Source organism: Bubalus bubalis, chromosome 10, assembly GCF_019923935.1.
Source record: "Bubalus bubalis isolate 160015118507 breed Murrah chromosome 10, NDDB_SH_1, whole genome shotgun sequence".
Lineage (NCBI taxonomy): Eukaryota > Metazoa > Chordata > Mammalia > Artiodactyla > Bovidae > Bubalus > Bubalus bubalis.
This window is the reverse complement of record NC_059166.1, coordinates 86,208,778-86,231,234: the sequence shown is the minus strand read 5'-3', so window position 1 is coordinate 86,231,234 and position 22,457 is coordinate 86,208,778.

Here is a 22,457-nt window from a genome sequence, read left to right as displayed (position 1 = left end):
TTAGTATCACTCAAAGACCATAGGGTTCACTCTTAGTGTGGTACATTCTAAGTGTTTAAACAAATGTAATGACATATACCCATCATTATAAAATCATATAGAGTATTCCCACTGCCCTAAAAATCCTTTTTGCTCCACTTATTCATTTCTGTCTTCCTCCAAACCCTGACAGTCATAGACCTTTTTATTGTCTTCATACCTTTTCTTTTTCCAGAAGGTCATATAGTTGGAATCATAGTTTGTAACCTTTCAGATTGGACTTATTTTACTTAGTAACTTGCATTTAACATAGGTTCCGCTATGCCTTTTCATAGTTTGTTTTTTTTTTTTTCATGGCTTGTTAACAAATCATTTTTAGTGCTGATTAATAATCCATTGTCTGGATATTCCACAGTTTGTTTATCCACTCACCTGCTGACGGTCATCTTGGTTGCTTTCAAATTTTGGCAGTTATGAATAAATCAGCTATAAACAACCACTTTTTCCAATTGTAAGAGTCATGCTATTTCCTCTTTACTCTTACTCCTATTCTCCTTTATGGTCACAGAGCAAAGCATAAGACTATAGTTACCTTCTTTATGGTCATTCATCTACTCCATTTTTTCTTGTCCCTTAGCTCCAAGACAACAAACGAGCTGCTTAGCTTCTCAGCTTCTATAGGAAAAAAAAAAGAATAAAAGCTACTCTTTTTTTTTTTAATTGACAAAGTGAGGTGAAAGCAGCCACAAATGCCAGGTTTTCCTCGCTTTATTTCTTTAATTTCAGTGATCGTCACTTTTATTTTCTCCCCAGTGCTTTGGGGCAGAATATTTTAAATGTAAAATTTGTCCAGATTTTCTTTTTGTCCCCATTAGGAGAATGGGCTTGAGTAATCTGGTCTCCTTTGCAAGACGTTGCAACTGGAACACATATTTTTATTGCAAGGTCACACAGCTTAATAAACTTAGAAGTACTTTGATAGAAAGTGAAAGGAAAATGAAGTCACTCAGTCGTGTCCGACTCTTTGTGACCCCGTGGACTGTAGCCCACCAGGCTCCTCTGTCCATGGAATTCTCCAGGCAAGAATACTGGAGTGGGTTGCCATTTCCTTCTCCAGGGGATCTTCCCAACCCAGGGTTTGAACCCGGGTCTCCCTCATTGCAGGCAGACGCTTTATCCTCTGAGCCACCAGGGAACTCAGTCTTAATTGCCAATGGAATTTCCCCTCAACTGCTTCCAGTTTATCCATGAACAACAGAAAAGACCAACTGAAAACAAGCAAACAAAAAAACAGGGAGAGAAGAACAAGATGGTGGAGGAGTAGGTGGATGTGGAGTACATCTCTCTCCACGGATACATCAGGAACACAGTTTCAGACACAAAAGTGCATGCAGAACACCAGCTGAGAGCAGACAGGAGTACCTGGCCAGCAGAACCTGACACAAAACTTGAAGGACAAAGGAATTATGGGGGAAAACAGGAGTGTTAGTAGGACTGGACCTGACCTTGGTAGGTGGGGGAACTGAATCAGGGATCCAAATCCCCTCATGGGGGCAATTGTCTGAGTCAGAGTTCAGTTCAGTTCAGTTCAGTCACTCAGTCGTGTCTCTTTGTGACCCCATGAACTGCAGCATGCCAGGCCTCCCTGTCCATCAGCATCTCCTGGAGTTAACTCAAACTCACATCCATCGAGTTGGTGATGCCATCCAGCCATCTCATCCTCTGTCGTCCCCTTCTCCTCCTGCCTCTAATCCCTCCCAGCATCAGCCTTTTCCAATGAGTCAAGTTTTTGCATGAGGTGGCGAAAGTACCAGAGCTTCAGCTTTAGCATCATTCCTTCCAAAGAAATCCCAGGGATGATCTCCTTCAGAATGGACTGGTTGGATCTCCTTGCAGTCCAAGGGACTCTCCAGAGTCTTCTCCAACACCACAGTTCAAAAGCATCAATTCTTCGGCACTCAGCATTCTTCACAGTCCAAATCTCACATCCATACATGACTACTGGAAAAACCATAGCCCTGACTAGACAGACCTTTGTTGGCAAAGTAATGTCTCTGCTTTTGAATATGCTATCTAGATTGGTCATAACTTTCCTTCCAAGGAGTATGCGTCTTTTAATTTCATGGCTGCAGTCACCATCTGCAGTGATTTTGGAGCCCTGAAAAATAAAGTCAGCCACTATTTATACTGTTTCCCCATCTATTTCCCATGAAGTGATGGGACCAGATGCCATGATATTTGTTTTCTGAATGTTGAGCTTTAAGCCAACCTATTCACTCTCCTCTTTCACTTTCAACAAGAGACTTTTTAGTTCCTCTTTACTTCCTGCCATAAGGGTGGTGAGGTTATTGATATTTGAGGTTATTGCTTATCTGAGGTTATTGATATTTCTGAGTCAGAGTAGAAACATTTAAGGCTGAGAGTGAAACAGCTAATCTGTGGCAGCCTAAATGGAATGAGAATCAGACAGTCCTTTCCACAGCCATACATACCCCAGGCAGGTACGCAGGTCCCCTGGAAGGTGCAGTGGCTGGAGCTGAAGTTTAGGGAATGTGGAGCAGTGTCTGGGCGAGAGCTGCTGCTGACTGCAGAGAGACAGATCGAGGGGATTGGAGGGAGGAGACTATGGTGAGAAATGCATGTGGAGGAAAGCCAGGCAGCCATGGAAGCAAGGAGATACTGCTGAGTCATGCGTAGGGGGTGGAGCCGTCACCACAGCTTCTCTCTCCACACATCACCATTGGCAGCTGAACAATAGAGAGGCTGGCCCTTCAAACACCTGAGGCACTGAACTACAGAGTAGGACCCCAGCCATGGGGGCCCCTCTATGTGCCTGATGCACCAAACAACAGAGAAGGACCCCAGGCAAGGGAGCCCTCTAAGTACTTGAATGGGCGGAGCTACGGAGAAAGATTAGCCAAAGAGGCCTTTTGATTGCCAGCTACAAGAGGCTCGACAAAAGACTCTAAGAGAGCCATAACTCCTGGGGTGGAGGCAGTCCTTGTCCCTGCACACTTGGCGCTACCAGGGTCCCCACAAGCTAAGCAGCTGCGCCACCTGCATGCTCAACTCTCACTGTGCCAGTGCTGCCGCAGGCAAAAAAGTCTTGAACCTATGCATGCAGGGCCGTTTCGGTAGTGACCGACTCTTTGAGACTCTGTAGACTGAGGCCTGCCAAGATTCTCTGTCAGGGCGGCGGGTTCTCCAGGCAAGAATACTGGAGTGTATGGGCCAATACTGGTTGCCATACCCTCGTAGCACACTATATTTCCTGCTGCCCTAGCCCCCAGCTCCCCTGAGTACCTGGTGCCACCGGAGCCCCTGGGACTCAAGCAGCTGCACCACCTCCACACCTCACAGGGGCCAACCCAAGTCCTCCAGGGCAGCCTCAGGAGAAAACCCCAGTGGATGACCCACGTGCAGAGGTGGAAATAAACCCACAATTGAAACCCAGAGGCAATGTGACTAAGGAGGAAGACCCAAAACTCTCCCATAAGCTGTACATGCTGCAGATTAAATCCACACAATCAACTAGGCAGCCTCTGTGTCTGTGGAGTATATAAAAGGTCATTGAGAGCTTCCACAAAAGAAAACGCATTAGTTATGATAATTATGGACATTGGAGGCAAGAACACAGAGGAGTAGGACCAGATTAGAATCTGAGCTGCCCCCACAGCAAGTCCAGAGATCAGAACAGTGTTAGCTGGCATCCTATGGAGGTGAGGTGGACTGTAACTCCCAGCGAGGGAAAGGAATATGACAACAGGGACTCAAGAAAAATATTTATTTTTCTTATGTTTTGACTTGTTCTGTAGATTCTTTTGGCTTTTGTTTCTTTTTTCTTTCTCTCTTCCCCACCTCTGTTGTAGTTGTCAATTTTATTGGCACTATGAAATCTAATTAAGCTTTTGAGCTTTTTTTTTTTTCTTTTTTTTCGTCAGTCACATTTTTTATTATTACTATAAACCTCTGCCTCTACATTGGGCTTTTGCAGTTCTGGCAAATTTTCCTTTTCTTTTTTTTTCTCTTTTTTTAAATTTTATTTTTAATTTTTTAAACCTGTTATTTTTTTCTACATTTATTCCTTTGTTTGCTTTTCCTACTGTTCTTTTCCCCTTGCAGTTAATCTTTAATGTATATAAATCTTCTTTATCTACCTCTATTTAACTTTGTATATCTATTCTTTCTTTCCTTTACTTCTCAACATTTTTGTTTCATTGCTTTATTCCACACTTGGCACCATGCTTTAGTTTTGCTTTCTAGTTTGTGTTTTAGTCAGTTTTGTTCTTGACTAGTAAATAAAATTTTTGATTTCCTTTGTAAGGTCAATCAATTGTACTTTATTTTTGTTGGACCATTTTGACTTTGCTCCTGGGTGTATATGTATATGCGTATACATATACACCTGGGTGTATATGTATATGTGTATATACCATTATTTTAATTATTGGCCTGATTTTGTAACTGACATTTGTCTGGGGTTAATCTTTGGTTTCTCATTTTTAGTTATTGGTTTTAATCTCACTTAATACCATAACAAATCACTTGTGGAATCTTCATTCCTGACCAGAGATCAAGCCCTGAGCCTTTGGAGTGGGAATACTGACTCCAAGACCCTAGAATACTAGGGAACTAACCCTGCTGCTGCTGCTGCTGCTAAGTTGCTTCAGTCCTGTCTGACTCTGTGCGACCCCATAGACAGCAGCCCACCAGGCTCCCCATCCCTGGGATTCTCCAGGCAAGAACACTGGAGTGGGTTGCCATTTCCTTCTCCGATGCATGAAAGTGAAAAGTGAAAGCAAAGTCGCTCAGTCATGTCTGACCCTTAACCCTTGGGAGTATCAAATAGTGAGAACTCACACAAAGGAAACCACTTGAATACAAGATCTGGCATCATCCAACCACCAGTCGCACCCTGTGAAATATACCTCATCCAAACAACAAACAAAACAAAAATACAAACCCAATCATCAGCAGATAAGATTACCACCTCACTCAGCCTTGCCCATCAGAGGAAAAACAAGCAAACAAACAAAAGCTCAGCATAAATTTCACCCTATAGGAAGCTTACACAAACCACTGGATCAATCTTAGGAGGGCAGAGACCAAAAGGAAGAAAGAATTTAACTTTGAAGCCTGGGAAAAGATCTCAAATACAATAAGTTTTAAAAAACAATGAAAAGGCAGATAAATACTACCCAAATGAAGGAACAAACTAGAAACACAGAAGTCCAAATAAATGAAGAGGAAATAGGTAAACTACCTGAAAAAGAATTCAGAATAATGATAGTAAAGATGATCAAAAACCTTGAAAACAAAATGGAGAAAAGACAAGAATCAATTAACAAAGACATAGAAGAATTAATGAATAAACATACAGAGACAAACAGCACAATTTATGAAATTCTAAATACTCTAGAAGGAATCAATAGCAGAATATCTGAGGCAGAAGAACGAGTCAATGAGCTGGAAGATAAAACAGTGGAAATAGCTTCTGAAAAGCAAAATAAAGTAAAAAGAGTGAAAAGAACTAAGGATAGTCTCAGAGACCTCTGGGACAATATCAAATGCACCAACATTCAAAATATAGGGGTCCCAGAAGAAAAAGAGAAAGGGTATGAGAAAAAATTTGAAGATTATAGTTGAAAATTTCCCCAACATGGAAAAGGAAATAGTCAATCAAGTCCAAGAGGCACAAAGAGTCCAATACAGGATAAACCCAAGGAGAAATACACCAAGACACATACTGATCAAACTAACCAAGACTAAACACAAAGAATATTAAAAGCAGCAAGGGAGAATCAAAAAGTAACATACAAGGGAAACTCCATTTGCTTAACAGCTGATCTTTCAGCAGGAACTCTGCAGGCCAGAAGGGAATGGCAGGATACAGTTAAAGCACTGAAAGGGAAAAATCTACAACCAAGATTACTGTATCCAGCAAGGATCTCATTCAAAATTGATGGGGAAATAAAAATCTTCTCAGACAAGCAAAAGTTAAGATAATTCAGTATCATCAAACCAGCTTTACAACAAATATTAAACGGACTTATATAGTCAAGAAATGCAAGAGAAGAAAATAAAGATCTACAAAATCAACCCCAAACAATTAAGAAAATGGCAATAGGAACATACATATCAATAATTACTTTAAATGTAAATGAATTAAAATGCTCCAACCAAAAGACACAGACTGGCTAAATGGATGCAAAAACAAAACCAATATATATGCTGTTTATAAGAATCCATTTCAGACCTAAAGACACATATAGACTGAAAATGAGAGGATGGAAAAATATATTCCATGCAGATGGAAAGCAAAAGAAAGCTGGAGTAGCAATCCTCATATCAGACAAAATAGACCTTAAAATAAAGCAGATTACAAGAGATAAGAAAGGACACTACATAATGATCAAGAGATCCATCCAAGAGGAAGACATAACAATTGTAAATACCTATGCACCCAACATAGGAGCACCTCAATACATAAGGCAAACACTAACAGACATAAAAGGATAAATTTACAGTAGCACAATAACAGTAGGAGACTTTACCACTCCACTCACACCAATGGACAGATCATCAAAACAGAAAATCAATAAGGAAACATAAGGCTTAAATGAGACATTAGATGACATGGATTTCATTCATATCTTCAGGACATTCCATCCAAGTGCAGAAAAATACACCTTCTTCTCAAGTGCACGTGGAACATTCTTCAGGAGATACAACATCTTGGGTCACAAATCAAACTTCTATAAATTTAAGAAAATTGAAATCACACCATGCATCTTCTCCAACCACAACGCTATGAGGCTAGATAACAATTACAAGAAAAAAACTGTAAAAAGGCACAAACACATGGAGATTAAATAGCACATTTCTAAGTAACCAACACTTTACTGAAGAAAACAAAAGAGAAATCAAAAAATTTCCAGAAAAAAAATGAGAGTGAAAACACAACTCAAAACCTATGGGATGCAGCAAAAGCAGTCCTAAGAGTGAAGTTTATAATAATACAGTCCTACCTCAAGAAACAAGAAAAACATGGAATAGACAACCTAACTTTACACCTAAAACAACTGGACAAAGAAAAACAAAAAATCCCCAAAATTAGTAGAAGGAAAGAAATCATAAATATCCAAGCAGAAATAAGTGAAAAAGAAATGAAAGAAACAAGAGTAAAGATTAATAAAACTAAAAGCTGGTTCTTTGAGAAGATAAATAAAATTGACAAACCTTTAGCCAGACTCATCAAGAAAAAAACGAGAGAATAATCAAATCAACAAAATTAGAAATGGAAAAGGAGAGGTTACAAGAGACAATGCAGAAATACAAAGGATTTTAAGAGACTACTATGAACAACTATATGGCCACAAAATGGATAACCGGAAAGAAATGGATAGATTCTTAGAAAAGTTCAATCTTCCAAGACTGAACCAGGAAGAAATAGAAATCATGAACAACCCAATTACAAGGACTGAAATTGAAGCTGTGATCAAAAATCTCCCAAAAAACAGAAGTCCAGATCCAGATGGTTTCACGGGAGAATTCTATCATGTAGAGAACACCTAATGCCTATCCTTCTAAAACTCTTACAAAAAATTGCAGAGGAAGGAACACTTCCAAACCCATACTATGAGGCCACCATCACCCTGATACCAAAACCAGACAAACACTACACACACACACACACACACACACACAAACCACAGGCCAATATCACTGATGAACATAGATGCAAAAACCCTCAACAAAATTTTAGTGAACAGAATTCAGCAACACACCAAAAAGCTCACACACCATGATCAAGTTGGGTTTATTCCAGGAATGCAAGGATTCCTCAATATATGCAAATAAAACAATGCAATACACCATATTAACAAATTGAAAGATAAAAACCATATGATAATCTCAATAGATGCAGAAGAAGCCTTTGATAAAATTCAGCACTTTTTTAAATTTAAATTTATTTATTTTAATTAGAGGCTAATTACTTTACAATATTGTATTGGTTTTGCCATACATCAACATGAATCTGCCACGTGTACACAAGTGTTCCCAATCCTGAACCCCCTCCCACCTCCCTCCCCATACCATCCCTCTGGGTCATCCCAGTGCACCAGCCCCAAGCTTCCTGTATCCTTCATCGAACCTGGACTGGCGATCAGCAGATGAATGGATAAGAAAGCTGTGGTACATATACACAATTCAGCAGCTTTTATGATTAAAACTCTTCAAAAAATGGGCACAGAAGGAACCTACCTAAACATAGTAAAGGCTACATATGTAAGCCTATACAAACGTTATTCTCAATGGTGAAAAACTGAAAGCATTTCCCCTAAGATCAGGAACAAGACAAGGGTGTTCACTTTTACCTCTATTATTCAACATAGTTATAGAAGTCCTAGCTACAGCAATCAGAGAAGAAAAAGAAGTAAAATGAATTCAGATTGGAAAAGAAGAAGTAAAACTCTCACTGTTTGCAGATGACATGATGCTGTACATAGAAAACCCTAAAGATAGTATCAGAAATTTACTAGAGCTAATCAGTGAATTTAGGAAAGTTGCAGGATACAAAATCAATACAGAAAAATCACTTGCATTTCTCTATACTAACAGTGAAAAATTAGAAAGAGAAATTAGGGAATCAATCCCATTCACCATTGCAACAAAAAAAATTAAATATCTAGGAATAAACTGAGGAGATAAAAGAACTGTACACAGAAAATTATAAGACACTGACGAAAGAAATAAAAAATGACATAAACAAATGGAGAGATATTCCATGTTCCTGGTAGGAAGAATCAATATTGTGAAAATGACTATACTCCCAAATACAATCTATGGATTCAGTGTGATCCCTATCAAATTACCAATGGCATTTTTCACAGAACTGGGACAAAAAATTTCACAATGCATATGGAAACACAAAAGACCCCAAATAGCCAAATAGTCTTGAGAAAGAAGAATGGAGCTGGAGGAATCAAACTTCCTGACTTCAGATTATACTACAAAGCTACAGTCTTCATATAGACGAATAGAACAAGATAGAAAGCCCAGAAATAAACCCATGCAACTATAGTTACCTTATTTTTGACAAAGGAGGCAAGACTATACAATGGGGCAAAGACAGCCTCTTCAATAAATGGTGCTTGGAAAACTGGACAGCTACATGTAAAAGAATGAAGTTAGAACACTTCCTAACACCATACACAAAGATAAACTCAAAATGGATTAAAGACCTAAATATAAGCCCAGAAACTATAAAATTTTTAGAGGAAAACATAGGCGGAACACTTGATGACATAAATCAAAGCAAGGTCTTCTATGACCCACCTCCTACAGTAACAGAAATAAGAACAAAAATAAATAAGTGGGACATGATTAAACTTAAAAGCTTTTGCACAGCAAAGGGAACTCTAAGCAAGGTGAAAAGACAACCCTCAGAATGGGAGAAAATAATAGCAAATGAAACAATGGACAAAGGATTCATTTCCAAAATATACAAGCAGCTCATACAACTGAATACCAGAAAAACAAACAACCCAATCAAAATTGGGAAAAAGACCTAAACAGACATTTGTCCAAAGAAGACATACAGATGGCCAACAAACACATGAAAAGATGCTCAACATCACTCATTGCTGCTGCTGCTGCTAAGTTGCATTACTAGAGAAACGCAAATCAAAACTACAATGAAATATCACCTCACACCAGTCAGAATAGCCATCATCAAAAAGTCTGCAAGCCATCATCAACAGTGCAAGCTCTTGCACTGTTGGTGGGAATGTGAATTGATACAGCCACTATGGAAGATGGTATGGCAATTCCTTAAAAAAACTAGGAGTAAAACCACCATATGACCCAGAAATCCCACTACTAGGCATATAGCCTGAGGAAACCTGGATTAAAAAAAAAAAAAACAAAAAAACACATGTATCCCATTGTTCCTTGCAGCACTATTTACAATAACTAGAACATGGAAGCCACCTAGATGGCCATTGACAGATGAATGGATAAAGACATTGTGGTATATATACACAATGGAATATTACTCAGCCATAAAAGGAATGCATTTGAGTCAGTTCTGATGAGGTGGATGAACCTAGAACCTATTATACAGAGTGAAGCGAGTCAGAAAGAGAAAGATAAATATTGTATTCTAATGCACATATATGGAATCTATAAAAATGGTACTGAAGAATTTATTTACAGGGCAGCAATGGAGAAACAGACATAGAGAATAGACTTATGGACATGGGGAGAGGGGAGGAGAGGGTGAGATGCATGGAAAGAGTAACATGGAAACTTTCACTACCATATGTAAAATAGATAGCCAAGGGGAATTTGCTGTATGGCTCAGGAAACTCAAACAGGGGCTGTGTATCAACCTAGAGGGTTGTGATGGGAAGGGAGATGGGAGGGAGCTTCAAAAGGTAGGGATATATGTATATCTGTGGCTGATTCCCATGGAGGTTTGACAGAAAACCACAAAATTCTATAAAGCAATTATCCTTCAATAAAATTTTTTTTTAAAAAATCAAAAAGAAAAAAGTGATAACCACCTTCCATATGGGTATTTTTGAAACATCTATCCTCTTTGCTACAATTATAAAAGCAATTATATCTACCTACAAGTATTTTAGCATATTTTATTCAGTAAATGTACCCTTATATTTCACTTAATGAATTGTTAACAGCAGAGTTACTACTTGCAAAGGAATAAACCAAATGCTTCTTGCAGATTAAATTGTAAAAATGAATGCCTATTAAATTACTTTAATACAACCTATTTTTAGAAATCTAGTCTCTTAATATAGATAGAATTCATGATAGAACTCTATAGTGTACAGTTCATAGTAGATATTTTATAAAGTACATGTGAGGAAGGAGGTGGAAATTAAAATTTACTTCAATTTTGCAATCTGTAAAAATACCATTAACATTCACATGTCTTTTCTGATAGAAGTAGCTAGAAATATGATCGTTGGTCAGTTGCTTTATAGTGTCCAATTCTTTGTGACCTGATGGAATGCAGCACGCCAGGCTTCCCTGTCCTTCACTGTCTCCTGGAGTTTGCTCAGATTCATGTCCACTGAGTTGGTGATGTTATTTAACCATCTCATTCCCTGCTGCCTTCTTCTCCTTTTGCCGTCAATCTTTCCTAGCATCAGGGTCTTTTCCAATGAGTCATCTTTTTGAATCAGTTGCCAAAGTATTGGCACTTCAGCTTCAAAATAACATGATAATAATAGTTAATACTTACTGAACAAGGTTCTAGGCACCGTTCTGAATATTTCAATCACATAAGCATATATTATAATCTTCCCATATGCACTAGGGAAGATAGTATTAGCATTCCCATTTGGCATATGAGAAAATGCAGGCATATCCTGTGTGTTTTTTTTTTTAATTTCATTTTAATTGGAGGATGATTGCTTTACAGTGTTGTATTGGCTTCTACTGTACATCAACATGAATCAGCCTTAAGTATTCATATGTCCCCACCTTCATGAACCTCCCTCCCACCTCCCATATCCTGCTTTATAAATTAATTTGCTCAAGTGACACAGCTAACCAATGATATAGCTAGGATATAAACCCCAGCAGTCTGACTTTAGTGACTAAACTTTTAACCATTATATTAAGACCCTACATATAGCTATTTAAAGAAATAAAAAAATGCTATAAATGTTGTTTCATGGCCTTGTCCTGTCATGTAACAATATATTTTGATCACATTTCCATAGCATTAAAGAACTCTTGTCATTATAATGTCTTTAATAGTTTTTTGAAAGAACCTCAGTACTTGCCCCAAGGATTTTGCACATGATATTCTCTGCTAGGAAAGCTGTTTTATACCCAGTTACAGAATGTAAATTGTCTGGCAAAGAGAAGAAGAATCATTTTGATCCAAAACTCAAAATTCTTTACTTCTTTGACTAAGCCAGTCAAGCTATTTATTAGTAACATGAAGGTAAATTGTACTCAAATAGCTTTTAGTGTGTAGATTTAGCAATATTATTTTATTTATCTAATCTTGATGAAACTATGTAAATGCCTGCTCTAGAAAAATGGAAATATCCCCATTCTCATCCATTCTTTCCACAATAGATAGAATAAATTTCTTTTTTAATCTTTTCAGCTCTTCAGCATCATAAACTAAAAGATGTTTGGTGTAAATGTTCTGATCTAAACCAAAGAGGAAAATTGTATAAAGCTAAACGTTAAATACTTGCAGCCTTTTTAAAGTATAGTGTTGCCTAAGAAAAAAACTGTATTTTATGTGATTACTATAAGATCTCATGTATCCTTGTGAGAACTCTGTGTCTTTTTAAATAAAACATGATTTCAATATTAAAATTAATATAGGAAATATTAGAAATATATTAATGATATTTCAATATTGCATTAAGAAATAAAATGCATTAATTTGGAAAATAATGTACCCCTGATATGTCTTGAAAAAATAAAATAGATGTAGAAAAATTGCAAGAGGTCCCTTTTTCATCACTAAGCCAAATTTAATGAACTCACTTCACATATATTGCTAGACGAATTGCTGATATCATGAGTGCTTTAGAACTACAAGGGACGGGACTGTTCCAGGATATAATATATTCATATATCCAGAGTTTAATTTAAACTTTGGTGTTTTAATGTATCAACTGTCTTTTACTAATAATTTCTACCTGAATAGTCTCTGTGCTTTGTTGCTCAGTCATGTCTGACTCTTTGTAATCCCACGGACCGAAGCCTACCAGGCTCCTATGTGCATAGGAATTCTCCAGACAATAATCCTGGAGTGGGTTACCATGCCCTCCTATAAATAGTCTAGGTTTTTTACTGATTTCAGTGTGGGTATTCTCCTCCTAGTCACCTGATGTGTAGGAATCACTTAGCTGTTTTCTGGATTTCCATCAGAGGAAATTACTTTATGTGTGGCTATACACAAAGCACAGCCAGGGGAGCAAGGAAATTCAGGAGCTTCCTACATCATCATCTTGAACCAGAGTCAAGATGTGTGCTATCAACATTTGAAAAACCTGAAAAAAAATAGTCTAGGTTTTTCACATATGATATGAAACAAGTACTAACACCTCATTTACTATGGCTGCCATCTGAAAGTGGGGCCACCAAATCACCTAGTTCCAATAGCCATAGGTCTTGGATTCAATAGTCCAACAGGACTACAGTAAACAAAGCAGCAGTTCCTAAGAAGCAATCTCAGAAACTCTCTTTCCATGAATTACTACAGCTATCTTCCCAGGGTTTATTGCAGAGAAAGAAGACAAAAATGCCTGTCTCCTTGTCTTTACATGGAAGGGGTTAGACTGCATACTTTACAAGCTTTTACCTGAGTATCCAACTTCTAATGATCACACATCTAGATATTGATGCCGATGATCCTTGAGCCTGAAGGAGCCGGCAGGCACTTCCCACCTTCTCCTTCTGACTCTCTCTAATGATAAACCAAGTCACAAATATCTCCCTGTAAGGAACTGATACACACATCTGGCATGCCAACTTTTGCAGCTGTGTCATGAGAGATGGTCTGGCTCTGATCACCAAAGACGATTGCATTCATATGTCCCCACGTGACTGCAGTGGGAGAAAAACCAATTGTTAACAGGCTCATGATCCAGCACTTGCTATGGATAGCTCTCCAGACTAAGCACTGAAGGATCAGAAAAAAAAATACTCATTTTTGTCCAGTCTTTCCCTGGAAGGATTTGACAGCATATTTTAAAAGCTTCTGCTGGATGGTCCAGCTTCTAGTTAGCATGCGTCTAACTCTTGCCTGGAAAATCCCATGGATGGAGGAGCCTGGTAGGCTGCAGTCCATGGGGTCGCTAAGAGTCGGACACGACTGAGCGACTTCACTTTCACTTTCCACTTTCATGAATTGGAGAAGGAAATGGTGACCCACTCCAGTGTTCTTGCCTGGAGAATCCCAGGGACGGAGGAGCCTGGTGGGCTGCCGTCTATGGGGTCGCACAGAGTCGGACACGACTGAAGTGACTTAGCTTAGCAAATGTTGACTGTATTCTTCCCTAGAGGTCAGAAGGACTGGTGGGCACTTCCCCTGCTTTCCCCCCAGTTTGTCCAACAGTAAGACCAGGGGACCAGTTTCTCCCTGGAAGGAGCTTCTCCACACATCTACTGCCCCAAAATCTATAGCTGTGAAATGACAGACAGACCCCCAAGTCAATCAGCTCAGACAATTTATAGCTTTCATACATTAGGCCTTCAGGAAAAAGCAAGAATGGGCACAGGAGCACCCCCACACTGCTATACATTGTAGCTCAAAGGAAAGGGAGCAGGTGAAAATGTCTGAATTCCATTCTCCCTAGAAGTTTTACAACATACTATCCCCATTGCTTCCTGAAGGTCTGGGTTCTAGACAGCCTGCATTTAGGTGTTGGCTACAATTCTCCCCTAGAAATACTGATAGATCTTGGCACACCTTCAAGCACATGAAGCCACTAACAACAAAGGTGGCAGCTTGGATTATCACAGAGATTTGAGACACAACCAGGAGTTCAAGGGGGCTAATTGAAGAAGTTTGTCTCCTACATAACTCTCTATAAGGTTAAATACTTATCTCTGTTTTATTAAGGTGAGTTTGTGGAGATTTATCTAGTTCTTTTCTTGGTACATATTCCTCTGTTTCTCCATTTTCCTTGACTTTCTTTGTTGGTTTCTGCACAGTAGATAAAATAACCACCTCTCTCAGGTTTTACAAGAAAGGGCACTAATTGGTAATATGAATACATATGAAAGTATAAAACTCATTAATAAACCTATGGAGAGAGTTATATTCAGAATGTTCTAATATTGTAATGGTGTTGGATAAACCATTCATAACTATATTATAAGGATTTAAAACAAAAGTATTAAGTAATTATCAGTTCAGTCACTCAGTCGTGTCTGACTCTTTGAGACCCCATGGACTGCAGCAGGTCAGGGCTCTCTGTCCATCACCAACCCCTGGAGTTTACGCAAACTCATGTCCATTGAGTCAGTGATGCCATCTAACCATCTCATCCTCTGTCGTCCCGTTCTCCTCCTGCCTTCAATATTTCCCAGCATCAGGGTCTTTTCAAATGAGTTAGTTCTTCACATGAGGTGGCCAAAGTATTGGAGTTTCAGCTTCAACATCAGTCCTTCCAATGAACACTCAGGACTGATCTCCTTTAGGATGAACTGGTTGGATCTCCTTGCAGTCCAAGGGACTCTCAAGAGTCTTCTCCAATACCACAGTTCAAAAGCATCAATTCTTCGGCATTCAGCTTTCCTTAGAGTCCAACCCTCACATCCATACATGACCACTGGAAAAACCTTAGCCTTGACTAGATGGACCTTTGTTGGCAAAGTAATGTCTCTGCTTTTTAATATGCTGTCTTAGGTTGACCAAAACTTTTCTTCCAAAGAGTAAACATCTTTTTATTTCATGGCTGCAGTCACCATCTGCAGTGATTTTGGAGCCCCAAAAAATAAATCGAGTCAAAACATACCACTATAGAAAATCATCAAATCACAAAAAAAGGGAGGACGAATGAAAGAAGGGAACAAAGAAACTATAAAACAGCAGAATACAATGAAGAAAAAGGCAACAGTAAGTCTACATCTACCACTAATTACTTTCAATATAAATAAAATAATTTCTCCATTCAAAAGACACAGAGTGGCTGAAAGAATGAAAAAATAATACCCAACCGTATTCTGCTTACAAGAGACTTTCAAACTTTAAGGATATATATAGTCTAAAAGTGAATAGATAGAATAGAATATTGCATGCAACTGGAAATCAAAAGAAAGCTGGGTGACTTTTATCAGACAAAAGACTTTAAGTCAAAAATTGTAACAAGAAAAAAAGTAAAGGGATTGCTCTATCAAGAGGAAATAACAGCTGTAAATATCTATGCACCCAAAACTGAAGTGCCTAAAGACATAAAGCAAATACTAACAGACCTTTTCCAGTCCTGTGGCCACTGCTGAGTTTTCCAAATTTGCTGGCATATTGAGTGCAGCACTTTCACAGCATCATCTTCCAGGATTTGAAATAGCTCAACTGGAATTCCATCACCTCCACTAGCTTTGTTCATACTGATGCTTTCTAAGGCCCACTTGACTTCACATTCCAGGATGTCTGGCTCTAGGTCAGTGATCACACCATCATGATTATCTGGGTCGTGAAGATCTTTTTTGTACAGTTCTTCTGTGTATTCTTGCCATCTCTTCTTAATATCTGCTGCTTCTGTTAGCTCCATACCATTTCTGTCATTTATCAAGCCCATCTTTGCATGAAATGTTCCATGGTATCTCTAACTTTCTTGAAGAAATCTCCAGTCTTTCCCATTCTATTGTTTTCCTCTATTTCTTTACATTGATCCCTGAGGAAGGCTTTCTTATCTCTCCTTGCTGTTCTTTGGAACTCTGCATTCAGATGCTTATATCTTTCCTTTTCTCCTTTGCTTTTCACTTCTCTTCTTTTCACAGCTATTTGTAAGTCCTCCTCAGACAGCCATTTTGCTTTTTTTCATTTCTTTTCCATGGGATTGTCTTGATCCCTGTCTCCTGTACAATGTCATGAACCTCTGTCCATAGTTCATCATGCACTCTGTCTGTCAGATCTAGTCCCTTAAATCTATTTCTCACTTCCACTGTATAATCATAAGGGATTTGATTTAGGTCATACCTGAATGGTCTATTGGTTTTCCCTACTTTCTTCAATTTAAGTCTGAATTTGGCAATAATGATTTCATGATCTGAGCCACAGTCAGTTCTTAGTCTTGTTTTTGCTGACTGTATAGAGCTTCTCCATTTTTGGCTGCAAAGAATATAATCAATCTGGTTTCGGTGTTGACCATCTGGTGATGTCCATGTGTAGAATCTTCTCTTGTGTTGTTGGAAGAGGGTGTTTGCTATGACCAGTGCATTCTCTTGGCAAAACTCTATTCGCCTTTGCCATGCTTCATTCCATACTCCAAGGCCAAAATGCCTGTTACTCCAGGTGTTTCTTGACTTCCTACTTTTGCATTCCAGTCCCCTATAATGAAAAGGACATCTTTTTTGGGTGTTAGTTCTAAAAGGTCTTGTAGGTCTTCATAGAACCATTCAACTTCAGCTTCTTCAGCTTTACCATTTGGGGCATAGACTTGGATTACCTTGATATTAAATGGTTTGCCTTGGAAATGAACAGAGATCATTCTGTCATTTTTGAGATTGCATCCAAGTACTGCATTTTGGACTCCTTTGTTGACCATGATGGCTACTCCATTTCTTCTAAGGGATTCCTGCCCACAGTAGTAGATATAATGGTCATCTGAGTTAAATTCACCCATTCCAGTCCATTTTAATTTGCTGATTCCTAGAATGTTGATGTTCACTCTTGCCAGCTCCTGTTTGACCACTTCCAATTTGCCTTGATTTGTGGACCTAACATTCCAGGTTCCTATACAATATTCCTCTTTACAGCACTGGACCTTGCTTCTATCACTGGTCACATCCACAACTGGGTATTGTTTTTGCTTTCACTCCATCCCTTCATTCTTTCTGGAGTTATTTCTCCACTGATCTCCTGTAGCATATCGGGCACCTACCGAGCTGGGGAATTCCTCTTTCAGTATCCTATCATTTTTCCTTTTCATACTGTCTTGGGGTTCTCAAGGCAAGAATACTGAAGTGGTTTGCCATTCCCTTCTCCAGTGGACCACATTCTGTCAGACCTTTCCACCATGACCCATCCGTCTTGGGTGGCCCCCCATAGCATGGTTTAGTTTCATTGAGTTAGACAAGGCTGTGGTCCATGTGATCAGATTGGCTAGTTTTCTGTGATTATGGTTTCAGTGTGTCTGCCCTCTGATGCCCTTTTGCAACACCTACCATCTTACTTGGGTTTCTCTTACCTTGGATGTGGGGTATCTCTTCACAGCTGCTCCAGCAAAGTGCAGCCGCTGCTCCTTACCTTGGACTAGGTCGCCCTTCCTGACCTTGAACGTGGAGTAGCTCCTCTCAGCCCTCCTGCACCCATGCAGCCACCGCTCCTTGGATGTTGGGTGCTCCTCTCTGCCACCGCCCCTGACCTCAAACATAGTAAAAAGCTAAAAGTTTTTCCTCCAAGACCTGAAATAAGACCAAGTTGATCACTCTCTCTGCTTCTATTTACTATAATACTGGAAGTTACAGCCAGAGCAATTAGGGAAGAAAAATGAATGCACTTTATCCAAATTGAAAAAGAATAAGTAAAATAGTCTGTGCAGATGGCAAGATACCATGCATACAAAAAGCCTAGAGATGCAGCTATTAGAACTAATATAAGAATTCAGTAAAGTCACAGAATACAAAATCAGAATGCAAAAATCAGTTGTATTTCTATACACTAACAATAAACCACCAGAAAGTGAAATCAAGAAAACAATCCCATTTGCAACAGCATCTTAAAGAATAAAACACTTAGGAATCAAATCAAACAAGTAGGTTAAAAAATCTATACACTGAAAATTATAAGACACTCATGAAAGAAACTGAAAAAGACACAGTCCATGTCCACAGATTGGAATAGTTAATATTGTTAAAATGTTCACACTACCCAAAGCAATTTGGAGATTCAATGCAATCCCTATCAAAATTCCTCTGGCATTTTTCAGAGAAATAGAAAAAACAATCTACAATTTGTATGGAATCACAAGAGAACCTGCATAGCCAAAACAACCATCGGAGAAAAGAATAATGTTGGAGGTACTCCAATTCCTCCTCCTTTTTTATAGCTTTCTCCATTTCAGGTAAACACAGCCTCTTGTTTCCAGTTACTCTTCAGGTCACAGGTCTTGGAGTCACACTTGCTCTTCTTTTGCTTCTGATCTCCAATCTTTCAATAATTACCATAAGTTCTATCTTCAGAATATTTCTAGAACCCACATTCTCACTGCTTCATTGTTGCTTCTATTAAAATATGTTTGATTTTTCCTGAATATTCATTAGAAAGACTGATGCTAAAGCTGAAGCTCCAATACTTTGGCCACCTGACGTGAAGTGTTAGAAAAGACCCTGATGCTAGGAAAGATCAAAGGCAGGAGGAGAAGGGAACGACAGAGGATGAGATGGTTGGATGGCATCACCGACTCAATGGACATGAGTTTGAGCAAGCTCCGGGAGATGGTGAAGGACAGGGAAGCCTGTCCATGGGGTTGCAAAGAGCTGGAGATGACTGAGAGACTGAACAACAACTGCAGTAATCAAAACACTTCAATAGTTTATCACCTACACTGAGAAAACATCAGTCATTATAGGAATCTATACACTCTGCCTACTTTTACTCACAGTCTTTTAAAACTCCCAACTCCTCACCTCTGTGGCTTCATGTCCTACATTTTCCTCATTCTCACTCTGATCCTAACCTGGTGACAATCCATAAGCAATGGTCCCCGACAGAGTCCCCATGCTTACACTCTCCTCAGCCTGAATATCTTCTCCATAATGTCTGCATGTCATGCTTCAGGTCTTTACTCTTTGTGTCTCTTTTTCTGTCAGGACTCTTCTGACTGCATAAAATTGCTGTCTTCCCATTTCCTATCCCTCTATCTCTTTACACTCTAGCATTTTTTACTATCTAATATCCAATGTAAGCTTCTTTATTCAGTTTACAAGGATTTCTGGCCATTTTAACCCCCCAAATATTCCTAATGCAGAGGTTTTGGCACACTGTACATACACAGTAAATATTTGTTGAATAAAATGCATATTATAAGTACTTAAGAGTAAGGAGGTTTTTATTTTTTAAAGTATGGAATCATACCTTGAAAACTTTAGAAAAGGCTTGAAGGGATGAGTTGCATTTGAACTGAGATTAGATGCCAAGTTAGATTTGGCTATGTGGACATGGAGGTGATGCTCTGCAGATGGAGATGATTGTGCATGCAGAATAAAAGATCTGGGAAAATAGAAGATGCAACAAGAGTGTTGTCACTAACTTAGATAGAACATACAAGGCATGAAAAGAAGACCAAGGAGGTAATTTGAGGCATGCATGATAAGCCTGTTTGGGTTCTGAAGCGAGCAACGAAGCTCTCCCCTTCCCTGGACAAACAGGCAGATCTTTGCCAGGTTCCATTTAGATACGAAATTTATACTAAGAAGTTAAATGCAGAGGGTATAACAACTTTCTCTTCCAAAATTCTGCCAGTGACAGTTTTTCTGCCTATCTGGCTGGCTGAGGGAAAATTGAATCAATAAACCTCATTTCTTACTGAGGTGGACCAAGTAATTTTTCACACATATTTTGGGAATATAAATTTCAGGTCCAGAATTTTCAAACTATACACTATTTTAAATAAGCCAGCAAAGAATGATAATGACATAAAAGTAAAGTATTTTTCTCAAAGAGATTTTACATATAAATATTTCACTAAAATTGTTCTTCTATACTTAGGACCTGAATTTGAGCTTGGGAAAAGCAATCAGTCAACTAATATAATGCAATTTAAGCAGAAATATTCAAGCAAGAAATTCTCATCAGCAACAATCTTGCCTCTTTATTTCTGCTGGCTCTATAAGCAATTCTAGCCTTAATTCTTTAGGACCTCTGAAGGCATTCCCTCTAACAAAATTATTTTTCCTTTGTGCTCATCTTTCTTAGCTGTTATGAACAGAGATCCTAGCTTCCATCACTTCCTGAATTTGATCTCTCTCACCATATTTTAAAGCTCAGAGATAAATACAGTCATAATGAATCATAAAACATAACTACTGTCAAAAGCAAACACTGGTAAGATGACCAAATAAAATGAGAATATCAAATGGCAGGTGCTTCACAATAGCACTTCAGAACTATATATGTGACTAGCTGAGTCTTTTATTTACTTGAAAATAAAATTCATCAAGAAGTAATTTACCTGGCATGTGTTGATCTATCATATACTGTAGATCATCTTTTTAGCATTAACTCCTATAGTTAAAGGCACGAAAGTGAAAGTCAACATGTTACTCAGTCGTGTCCAGTTCTTTGCGATCCCATGGACTATAGCCCACCAGGCTCCTCTGTCCATGGGATTCCCCAGGCAAGAATACTGGAGCGAGTAGCCATTCCCTTCTCCAGTGGATCTTTCCAACCCAGGGATCAAACCCAGGTCTCCTGCATTGCAGGCAGATTCTTAACCATCTGAGCCACCAAGGAAGCCCAAGTTAATGGTATAAATAATAATTACTGTTATAAAAATGAATTATTTATTAAGCACCTGCTACATACCAGGCACTTTATATGAATTATCTGATGTAATCCCCACAATATCCCTCTGAGATAGGCTATACTATAACCCTTAATTGATAGGTGAAGGAAAAGAGGCAAAGTGAATGTTAAGTTACTTACTCAAAATCACAAAGCAATTGAAGTGGCAGAGCCAGAGTCCAAACAAAGGGCATCTGATCAAAGCAATCTAATTGCAGATTAGGTACTTTTAACCATTCCACAATTCTGCCTATTTTCTCTAACATATAGTTTCTTGGGTTATTGAAAAGCAAAAGTGGGAGCTAGCATTAATTAAGCATCTATATGTCAGATAGTGAGCATTATTCCCTCTAATCTTTGCAACAGTCATACAAATTCGATAGTCCTCAGAGAAGGGACGGAAGGCTTAGAGAGGTCATTTTACTTGTCCAGGGTCCTTCCCACTTCAAAGAATGGAGTCCTATTTTCCTTTAAAAAACTGGAATACTGTCATTCAATCATTAATATTTGGAAAGCATAATTCTACAAAATAAAAAAATTCATTTTATTTACTTAATGAAACCATGACCAAATTAAGAAAGAGAAAAATAACAACACATTCAATTATCACTCTCATTTTACAGGTCCAGCTCAAATACCAGTTCCCTCATGAAGTATTCCTCAATTCACGGATTCCCAAACCTAACTTTTATTTCAATTCGATTAGAAAGAAACAAGTCTAACAGATTGGGGAACAGATGTGTGAATTGTTAAACCACCGTTGCTTGCACTGGGAGTCAGACCTATTACACCTGCTATTTGTAAAACCCCTAGCCCTTAAATTCCAATTCTCATGACACATATTCTGCTTAGTAGCAGCATTATCATTCTAGTTGCATTATCCTCTTTCCAGATGAAAAATTAAGAGCAAAGGCTGTTTTATTCTCATTTACTTTTATATCTTTTAGAGTATTTGGCAAGGTGTCTGGCATATTACACATGCTTGATAATGCTTATAATCTTGGTTCTAATGAGAAGTTCATTAACGTGATTAATATTTAATTTAATAATCATTGAATGCCTAAAATGAGTAACACCACTCTCCCAGTTTAGATAGCTGAGAATAATTTCTAGATAGTTTCAATGAGTTTCTCATGATCTCATGAAAGAAAAGGAAAAAAGCTTCAAAGATGAAGTAACAGAATTGCAAAATATTATGTATGTCATAGCCTGATGAAAGTCAAAGAGTGAAGTCGCTCAGTCCTGT